Here is a 10790-nt window from a genome sequence, read left to right as displayed (position 1 = left end):
AGTGTTCATCATGTTGAAAATCATGACGGGGTGGTGGGGGGGTGGTTTCTTGACAGAGTTAATGGGAAGAAACCATTCCCATTTCTCGAAGTGTTGAGAACCAGAGGGCATTGATTTAAGATGATTGGCAAGACAACCAAAGGCAACAAGAGGAAACGACATTTTACAGGAATTTATGTAGTGAGAGGTTAGGATCTAGAATGCACTGCCTGAGAGTGTGGTGGAGGTAGATTCAATCGCGGTTTTCAAGAGGGAATTGGATCTAAAGGGAAAAAATATGCAGAGCTACGGGTGGAAGTGGCAAGGGAGTGGGACTGTGTCTGTTGCTTTTGCAAAGAGCTGGCATGGACACGATGGTCCGAATGGTCACCCTCTGTCACGTAACCATTCTATAGGTGCTGCCAATGCACGAATCGAGAAGTTTCTGCAATTTCAGGAGTAACGCAGCTGCGAAGCTGTCTCGGCTTAACCTGAGGTTCTTCCACTGGCACAGTCTACATACCACACTGACAGGCGCAAGTCGCCGGATGCCGGCCGCGCATGTGCGGGAATCCGGCCGCCGGCCGCGCATGTGCGGGTACCCGGCGTTCTGCTGGTTTTGGCCGCGAGCGGAAACAAAGGTTTGAAAATAAAAGCAGTAAAAGGGGAGTGTGAACGGTGGGGCTCGGGCTTGACACACCAGCCAATGGGATCGGGGATTGTTGCAGCGAGGCGAGCGGCGGAAAGCGGGGTTCAGGTCGCCGGGGACACGGACTCCGGACTCCGGACTCCGGGATCCGGGATCCGGGATCCGGGATCCAGGGCCCTGTTGGGCCGCTTCCTTACTGATTCCGGAGCTCTCATCCGGTAGGTAGATGGAAGGCGGGGCCCGGACGGGGTTATGGTCCTTCCGTACTCCCCCTCCCCCCCCCCCCCCTCCCCTCCCATTTGGGGGTCTCCTTGGCGCTGTGGTCCCTGCCCCAGCTCCAGGGGGGGTCAGTCTGCAAAGCAGAGCGGGCTCAGTTAGAGTGTCCCCCTCGGATTTAGTGTGACAAATTGCACAGCAGTCTCTCACCTATGGGCTGGCTCTTCCCGACGCAATGACTTGACAAGACAAGAGTTTTGATATCAGCAGAAGGTGATGGTGCCATGTTTTCTGATGCTTCAGAGGGGAGGGGAGTGGCAGAGTGTTGCGCTTGGGATTTGTTGTGTCTCAGTGGGTTGGCAACTCGCTCTTAGTCTCCGACCGTGATATGAATCCAGCCCAAACTGATGGATTGAACGTTCTGACTCTCTGGTGGTCGCAGTGTAGCGAAGTCATAATCCAATTTTGAACTACTTGCGGGTTTGCGTTGCTAAACTGAGAGATTGTAAGAGAGCTACTGATTCTAAGCCCTCCCTGGCAACTGAGACTGACCCAGATTGTTTGCGATCTTGGTGCCATGTTTGACCCTGAGATGAACTTCTGACACATCTGCACCATTACTATTTCCATTTTTGTCAACTGCTAAAACCCACATCCATGCCTTGACAATTTATACCTCATTCCTTACTGCATGCCACTTGCCTGCTCTGTTTGCCTGCTTTAAGTAGTTCTGTTACCTCCTGCTTTTGCAATGAGATGTTTAGTGTTCCAAAACTGCCAATCATAATTTTTGGGGATGTGTTTCAGAAGGAATGTTTCTGTTGTGTCTGTGCTTTCATTATGAATTCAGTATGGATTATTCTGGCTGGTTCCTGATTCCTACCTTCTGTATTTTAATTAATGTTCTGAACTAATTGAGCAAGTCTGATTCCTGTGTATCAGTATGTGTTTTTTGGTCGTCCCTTACTGTCTGTAATGATGAAAATCTAAATGTATGTTCAGAGAGCTAGAAAGAAGCATTAATAATTGAACAGTGTTTCTATTTAAAGTATTAGAATCTGGCATTCTAAACAAGCAATCTAAATGAAGGGCATGTAAGTAATTGCTTGTTTTGCTTGAAACAGTTATTCAGGACAGCAAATGAATTTGAATACCCTTTGCAACGAATGGTTGTGTCAAGAGAGAATCTAACCATTGCCCCTTGACATTCATTGCCATTGCTAAATCCCCCAGTATCAAGATCCTGGGGTGACCATTGACCAGAAACTAAACTGAACAAGCCATATAAATACTGTGGCTACAAGAGCAGGTCAGAGGCTAGGAATCCTGCGGTGAGTAACTCACCTCCTGACTCCCCAAATTCTGTCCACCTCTACAAGGCACAGGTCAGAAGTGTGATGGAGTACTCCTCACTTGCCTAGATGAGTGCAGCTCCAACAACATTGAGTTCATCTCAGGGTCAAACATGGCACCAAGAAGCTTGACACCATCAAGGTCAAAGCAGCTCGCTTGATTGACACCTTACCTGTTTACACCCTCCACCACTGACACACAGCGGCAGCAGTGTGTGCCACCTACAAGATGCACTGCAGGAACTCACCAAGGCTCCTCAGACAGCACCTTCCAAACCCATGGCCACTACCTAGGACAAGGGCTGCAGATAGATGGGAACACCACCACCTGGAAGTTCCCCTCCAAGTCACTTATCATCCTGACTTGGAAATATATTGCCGTTCCTTCACTGTCATTGGATCAAAATCCTGGAATGCCCTCCATAACAGCACTGTGGGTGTACCTACACCACTGGACTGCAACTGTTCAAGAAGGCAATAAATGCTGGCCAAGCCAGCAATGCCCACATCCCATGAATGACTAATTAAAAAGTTAGCAGAAAGAGTGCCGAGTTTCCCTGTGTAAGGATGAATATTATGAAAGTGAGTCTACATGAACAGCTCGGCTGGTTAAGACCGTGCATAACTCAACCAGTTAGAGCACATTCTTTCTAGATTTGATCTTGTGTTGAATTTGCTGATCTCAGCAGAGAAGCAATCAGTCTTAAGAGGTATTCAATTAGGAAAGGGAAAATGAACAGGATTTATATACCTGGTTGCTATCAGGTGACCCCCGACTTGAACTGCAGAGCAGTTAGTGTCGGGTGGGAACAGAATTGGGCTTGGCTATGAGGCTCACTATGGTTGAATTGTTTGCTCTGCTCATTGTCTTGGTCTGGGCAAAGTGCAGACCAGATTGGCATCTGCAGATCAGAAATTTGCTGCCAACCCCAGAATAGCCATGAGGTCTTTGTAGTTTAAATAATGAGAAGAATTGGAACATTTTTACAATTCCAACTAAAATTGGACTAGTAAAGCCTTTAGTGAGGTTTCAGTGCATTTTTTTTAAGCAACAGCTTGTTTTTCTTTAATTTTCTTCGTGTAATCTTTTGCTTTTCCTTCATTTGTTTCATAGTACAAACTATAAATTTTAGACAAAAGCAAAATCCTGCAGATACTGGAAATCCAAAGTAAAAACAGAAGATGCTGGAAATACTCATCAGGTCTGGCAGCATCTGTGGAGAGAGAAACAGAGTCATTGGTACTGGTTTTGATGAATTGGCACAGCCTTGTAACATTAACTCTTTCTGCCTCCATGGTTTATGCCAGACCTGATGATTTCCAGCATTTTCTGTTTTATTATGAATTTTAGACACACTTTGAGCACAGACAGATGCACAATAATCCAACTTCTATCATCAGTATGTGTTACTAATACTGTAATATATTTTGGAAATTTCAAATTTTAGTTTACTATTCACCTTATTTTAAGTACTTACCATAGGACATGCCAGATTTAAAAGCTAGAACTTTCCTGAACTCTACATTTCAAACAGATTTTATATGGAGGACAATTGCTGAAAAAAAATGTTTTTGTTTTGCACTCATCAGGATACTTTGCAAGAATACCAATATAAGGGGAAAACAACAATTTGTACTGTATGTGAAGAGAGTGATGATTGGTTGGCCAGTGGACTCTGATTGGAAGAGGCAATGCCATGGAGAGTGCACCAGTGATGGTGACTCACGGTTAACTGCATTGTTTAAAATTTAGACCAGGCAGCTTGACCATGATTGGTCAAGGCATTGCCGTGAGGAATGAGTCCATAAGACATAGGAGCAGAAATTAGGCCATTCAGCCCATCGAGTCTGCTCCGCCATTCAATCATGGCTGTCACTTATTTTGTTTAGCTGAAACAGGTGAAATGTGTGTACATGTTCTTTCTGTCTGCAAAGAACAGGGCACTGTGTAGTAATATACGTAGCTTCCAGTGTACACAAACGTGCCACACTATGAGCTGGACTGACAATCTTAAATGGGTTGTCAGCGTAATTCTTAGCACACTGAGGATTATTTAGTAAATGTTGTCCAACTGCGGAATCACAAAATGTTGACTCGTTTTGGGTTTGCAAGCACGGGCTGGTTAGGTATAGGCTGTACCTTGCCCGTTGCAAACAGTGGCTGGGATATGCTGTTTGATATGATCCACCAGTTTTTGAGACGTATGGCTTACATACTCAGCATCACACTGGCACCAAAATTCATATACCATATTATCATTTGTGTAATTAGCAGAACATCTTTTGGGCTTGGGCAGTATCCTGTTAGTGGTGAATAGCACTGATGTTGCTACTGCATAGTAACAGTGTGAAACATCTAGTTTCGCCTGTTGACCAAATTTTTGACATACATTACCCTTCCAGGGTAATCTGAGGTAGACAGCATTTAACAGGACCGAAAATGATGACCTTAGACCTGTTCATGAGTTTGTGTGATACGCAGCATGAAATGATCTGATCAGGGTAGCCATTATCCTGCAGGGTGCCTTTGATGTACCCTATTTCAGCATCAGGCTTGCATGGTGAGAAATGGCTCAGGCCTTATTTAAGGCCAATCTTATAGCATGTGGAACGGTAAGAATCCCAATGCTAAACTAAATCAGTTACATCCATCTGCTGACTCATTCCTCAGGGCAACGCTTGATCATTCAGGGTCAAGCTGCCTGGTCTAAATTTCAAACAATGCTTGGCAGTTAACTGTCAGTCACCATCACTAGTGTATTATCCATGGCAGCACGTCTACCAATCAGAGTCCACTTGCCAACCAATCAGCACTCTCAAGTGTAATTTGTTGTTTTCCCCTTATATTGGTATTCTTGCGAAGTGTTCTGATGAGTGCAAAATGAAGAGCTTTGACATGTCTTTTTTTTCAGCGATACTCAAGTTCCGTACTACCAAATGATTGTTTGTATACCTGGAGGATCATTCTTGTCAGGTAGCTGTTATAATAAATCAACTAGAATTCTTTGAAATAATATGGCATTTATGAACTGTAATTTTCATTTAAAACCTGATTAGAACAAATATTTTGTTGTTCAACATAAGTTTATTTGAATATATTTGTTAATCAAAAATTACATTTCCATATTTTTACCGCTACTGGAGTACTGTACACAGTTTTGGGCTCCTTCCCCAGGGAAAGGATATGGTTTATTAGATTCATTCTTAGGATAAGGGTTGTCCTATGAGGAGAGACTAAGTAGAATGGACCTATATTCTCTGGAGTTTATAATAATGACTGGTGATCTCATTTAAACATGCAAGATTATGAGAGTGGGGGGGTGCTTAACAGCGTGATGCTGAAAAGCTGTTTCCCCTTGTTGGAGGCTAGAACTATAGGGCATAGTCTTAAATGACTGACCCTTATCCTGAGACAGATGAGTAATTTTCACTCAAAGGGCTATGAACGTTGAAAATTCTCTACTTCAGAGGGTGGTGATTGCTCAGTCATTGAGCATGTTCAAGGCTGAGATTGGTAGTTTTGGACTATAGAGGAATTGCAGGATAGAGAGATCAAGCAAGAAAGCGGAATGTTTTTTATTAATTTACGGGATGTGGGCCTTGCTGGCTGGGCCAGCATTTATTGCCCACTTCTAACTGCCCTTGAGAAGGTGGTGGTGAGCTGCCGCCTTGAACCACTGAGTTCCTGTGGCATAAGTACACCCACGGTGCTGTTAGGGAGGAATTCCAGGATTTTGACCCAGTGATAGTGAAGGAATGGTGATATATTTCCAAGTCAGGATGGTGAGTGGCTTGGAGGGAAATTTCCATGTGGTGTAGTTCCCATGTATCTGCTGCCCTTGTCCTTCTAGATAGTAGCAGTTCTGGGTTTGGAAGGTGAAACCTAAGGAGCCTTGGTGAGTTTCTGCAATGCATCTTGTAGATGGCACACACAGCTGCCACTGTGCATCGGTGGTGGGGGTAATAAATGTTTATGGAAGAGGTGCCAATCATGAGGCTGCTTTGTCCTGGATGGTGTCAAGCTTCTTGACTGTTGTTGGAGCTGCACTCATCCAGGCAGGTGGGGAGTATTCCATCACACTCCTGGATTGTGCCTTGTAGATGGTGAACAGGCTTTGGGGAGTTAGGAGGTGAGTTACTTGTCGCACAATTCCTAGCCTCTGACCTGCTGTTGTAGCCACAGTATTTATGTGGCTAGTCCAGTTCAGTTTCTAGTCAATGGTAATCCCCAGGATGTTGATAGTGGGGGATTCAGTGATGATAATGCCATTGAAAGGCATTGGTTAGTGGCGGTGGTAAGACTCACTCTTGTTGGAGATGGTCATTGCCTGGCACTTGTGTGACCTGAAAGTTACTTGCTACTTGTCAGCCCAAGGCTGGATATTGTCCAGGTCTTGTTGTTTTGGACATGGACTGCTTCAGTATCTGAGGACTCATGAATGGTGCTGAACATTGTGCAATCGTCAGCAAACATCCCCGCTTTTGATCTTATGAAGGAAAGAAGGTCATTGATGAAGTAGCTAAAGGTGGTTTGGCCTAGGACACTACCCTGAGGAACTCCTACAGTGATGACCTGGAAGTAAGATGATTGACTTCCAACATCAAGAACCAGTTCTGTCGAAGGGTCATGAGGACTCGAAACGTCAACTCTTTTCTTCTCCGCCGATGCTGCCAGACCTGCTGAGTTTTTCCAGGTAATTCTGTTTTTGTTATCAAGAACCATCTTTGTTTGTGCTAGGTATGACTCCAACCAGTAGAGATTTTTCCCCCTGATTCCCTTTGACTCCAGTTTTGCTAGGGCTCCTTAATGCCACACTCTGTCAAATGCAGCCTTGATGTCAAGGGCAGTCACTCTCACCTCATTTCTGGAGTTCAGCTCTTTTGTCCATGTTTGAACCCAGGCTGTAATGAGGTCAGAAGCTGAGTGACACTGGTGGAACCCAAAGTGAGTGTTACTGAGCAGGTCATTGCACAGCAAGTGCAGCTTCTTATCACTTTTGATCATCCCTTCTATCACTTTACTGATGATCAAGAGTATACTGATGGTGCGGGGTTTGGCCAGGTTGGATTTGTTCTGCTTTTTGCATACAGGACGTAGCTGGGCAATTTTCCACATTGTCGGGTAGATGCCAGTGTTGTAGCTGTACTGGAACAGCTTGGCTTGGGGCGAGGTAAGTTCTGGCGCACAAGTTTTCTGTACTCTTGCTGGAATGTTGTCAGGGCCCATAGCCTTTGTTGTATCTAATGCTTTCAGCCGTTTCTTGATATCATGTGGGCTGAATCAAGTTGGCTGAAGACTGGCTTCTGTAATGCTGGGGACTGCTGGGGAAGGCTGCGATGCATCATCCACTCTGCACCTCTGGCTGAAGACTGTTGTGAATGCTTCAGCCTTATCTTTTGCACTGATGTGCTGGGCTCCTCCATTATTGAGAATGTGGATATTTGTGGAGCCTGTTCCTCCAGTGTGTTGGTTAATTGTCTTCCACCATTCACGACTGGATGTGGCAGGACTGCAGAGCTTAGATCTGATCCGTTGGTTGTGCAGTTGCATAGCTCTGTCTATCACTTGCAGCTTGGCATGCAAGTAGTCCTGTGTGGTTGCTTCACCAGGTTGACTCCTCATTTTTAGGTATGCCTGGTGCTGCTCTTGGCATGCTCTCCTGCACTTTCCATTGAACCAGGACTGATTCCCCCTGGCTTGGTGGTAATGTTAGAGTGGGGGATATGCTGGCTCATGAGGTTACAGATTATGTTCGAGTGCAATTCTACTGTTAATGGCCCACAGCACCTCAAAGATACCTGGTCTTGCGCTGCTAGATCTGTTCAAAATCTACCCCACTTAGCACGGTGGTAGCGCCACATAACGTGATGGAGGGTATCCTCAATGTGAAGATGGAACTTCATCTTCACAAGGACTGTGCAGTGGTCACTCCTACCAATACTGTCATGGACAGATGCATCTGCGACAGGCAGGTTGGTGAGGATGTCGTCAAGTATGTTTTTCCTTCCTGTTGTTTCCCTCACCACCTGCTACACACCAGTGAAGCAGGTATGTTCTTTAGGACTTGACAGCTTGGTCTGTGCTACCTAGACACTCTTGGTAATAGACATTGAAGTCTCCCACCCAGAGAACATTCTGTGCTCTTGCCACCTTCAGTGCTTCTTCCAAATGGTGTTCAACATGAAGGAGTACTGATTCATCAGCTGAGTGGGGAGGGTACGGTACGTGGTAATCAGCAGGTTGTTTCCATGTCTATGTTTGACCTGATGCCATGAGACTTCATGAGGGCTGGAATTGAGGTTGAGGACTCTCAGGGCAACTCCCTCCCCACTTTATACCACCGTGCTGCCACCTCTGCTGGTCGGATAGGACATTCCCAGGGATGGTGATAATGGTGTCTGGGACTTGATTTGTAGGGTATGCTTCCATGAGTATGACTGTGTCAGGCTGTTGCTTGACTAGTCTGTGAAACAGCTCTCCCAATTTTGGCAGAAGCCTCCAGATGTTAATAAGGAGGACTTTGCAAGGTCGACAGCTCTGCGTTGGCCATTGTTGTTTCCGGTGCCTACGTCGATGCCAGGTGGTCCATCCGGTTTCATTCCTTTTTATTGGCTTTTTAGCAGATTGATACAACTGAGTTTCAGAGGGCATTTAAAAATCAACCACATTACTGCGGATCTGGAGTCACATGTAGGCCAGACCAGGTGAGGACAGCAGATTTCCTTCCCTAAAGTGGATTAGTGAACCAGATGGGTTTTTAAGGCAATCGACAATGGTTTCGTGGTCATCATTAGACTTTTAATTCCAGATTTTTATTGAATTCAAATTCCACCATCTGCCATGGTGGGATTTGAACCTGGGTCCCCACAGCATTACCCTGGGTCTCTGGATTACAAGTCCAGTGACAATAGCACTACGCCACTGGTCAAAGGTCAGCTGTGATCTTATTGAATGTCAGAGCTGGTGTGAGGGGCCGTATGATTTACTGATGCTCCTATTTCTTACATATTTATGTTTTTATATTCTGGTAGACTAAATGAAAAATGCTTACTAACTAAATTATATTGTTTAAAGAAAGGTTAGTCATTTAGGTAACGTGACCTGGAATATTTTAGACATTAGTACAAATTCATTGTATTTTCTTTTAAGTTCAATTTCTCACATAAACACGTGGCTCTTTAAGAGTCTTGTAAAATTTTTACACAAAACTAGATAAGTGAGCTTTACGCAATAGCCATCTTTTTGTTAGAACATATTCAGGTGAAAGGAATAACTAAATAAAACACATTTACTTGTTTCACTCTTCTGAGATAGGTGAGTCAGGGATATCAATTTTTACTTTTATCTCACAATAACTACAGAAATATTAAAGCATAAGATCAATAAGATAATGGCTGATCAGATCTTGGTCTCAACTCCATTTTCCTGCCTGTTCTCCCAAACACTTGACTCCCCTATAGTTCAAGAGGCTGTCCATCTCAGCCTTGAATATATTAAATGACAACCTTTACAGCTCTCTGGGGTAGAGAATTCCATAGATTCATGACCCTCTGACAGAAGAAATTCATTCTCATCTCCCTCTTAAATGGGCAATCCTTTATTCTGAAACAATGTCCCTTAGTTCTAGATTCCCACACGAGGGGAAACATCTCAACTTCTACTCTGTTAAACCATTCAGAATCTTAAGTCTCAATAATATCACCTCTAATTCTTCTAAACTCCAATGAGTATAGACCCAACCTGCTCAATCTTTTCTCATAAGAAAACCTCTTATCCCTGGAATCAGCCGAGTGAACCTTCTCTGAACTGCTCCAATGCTAGTATATCCTTACTTAAATAAGGAGACCAAACAGATATGCAGTATTTTAGGTGCGGACTCAGCAATGTCCTATACAGTTCTTGCGCAGTAATCTTTTATTTGGCACCTTAATGAATTCCCTTTGGAATTCAGTATGCTATATAGATTGGTTCCTCTTTATCCTCATTACATTCCTCAAAGTACTCTAATACATTTGTCAGTCATGATTTCCCTTTCATAAAACAATTGGTCTGCTTGATTATACAGGCCTAGTATCCTTTATCCAAAACCTTCGGGGCTGATTGCATTTCGGTATTCAGATATTTTCAATTTTCGGATCTGCCATATACGGTAGGCCCACGCCCACTTGTGTAACAAAAGTCAACCTTCGGCTAGCTATAGTCTACAATACTAGGTTGTTTCTCTATTTGCCATCTCTCTCACACCCTACTTCTTATCTGTTAACATTATATTACAGGTAATAAATGTTACATTGCTTTATTAACTGCACAACCATTCAAAAAAAAGTTTGGTTTTCGAATGTAATGATAAAGGATATCTAACCTGTAGTATGATTTTCTAAGTGCCTTGCTACTACTTCATTAATAATGAATTCCAATGTTTCTCAGTGGCAGATGTTAAGCTAACTGGCCTGTCGCTTCTTTCTTTCTGCCTCCCTCCTTTTTTTGAATACAAATGTTACATTTGCAGTTTTCCAATCTGCTGGGACCTTTCCAGAATCTAGAGAATTTTGGAAGATTACAACCAATGCATCCACTATCTTTGCAGCCACTT

General features: G+C 43.9%; 1 protein-coding gene across 3 annotated transcripts in view; it reads left to right on the top strand.

Moving 5' to 3' along the window:
• Nucleotides 1–580: 580 nt before the first annotated feature.
• Nucleotides 581–10790, top strand: part of zbtb41 (zinc finger and BTB domain containing 41) — a 43600-nt gene continuing 33390 nt past the window's right edge. The window contains exon 1 of one of the 3 annotated variants that reach the window (XM_041208366.1): nt 581–620. The gene's annotated coding sequence lies outside the window, so the exon portion shown is untranslated. Of the gene's footprint in view, nt 621–825; nt 847–965; nt 1118–10790 lie in introns of those variants that run through there. The other 2 variants (XM_041208367.1, XM_041208365.1) reach the window with 2 other exon arrangements.

The sequence above is a fragment of the Carcharodon carcharias genome, chromosome 16, assembly GCF_017639515.1.
Source record: "Carcharodon carcharias isolate sCarCar2 chromosome 16, sCarCar2.pri, whole genome shotgun sequence".
NCBI lineage: Eukaryota > Metazoa > Chordata > Chondrichthyes > Lamniformes > Lamnidae > Carcharodon > Carcharodon carcharias.
The sequence above is the reverse complement of the archived record's forward strand: the minus strand, read 5'-3'. Positions and strand labels throughout refer to the sequence as shown.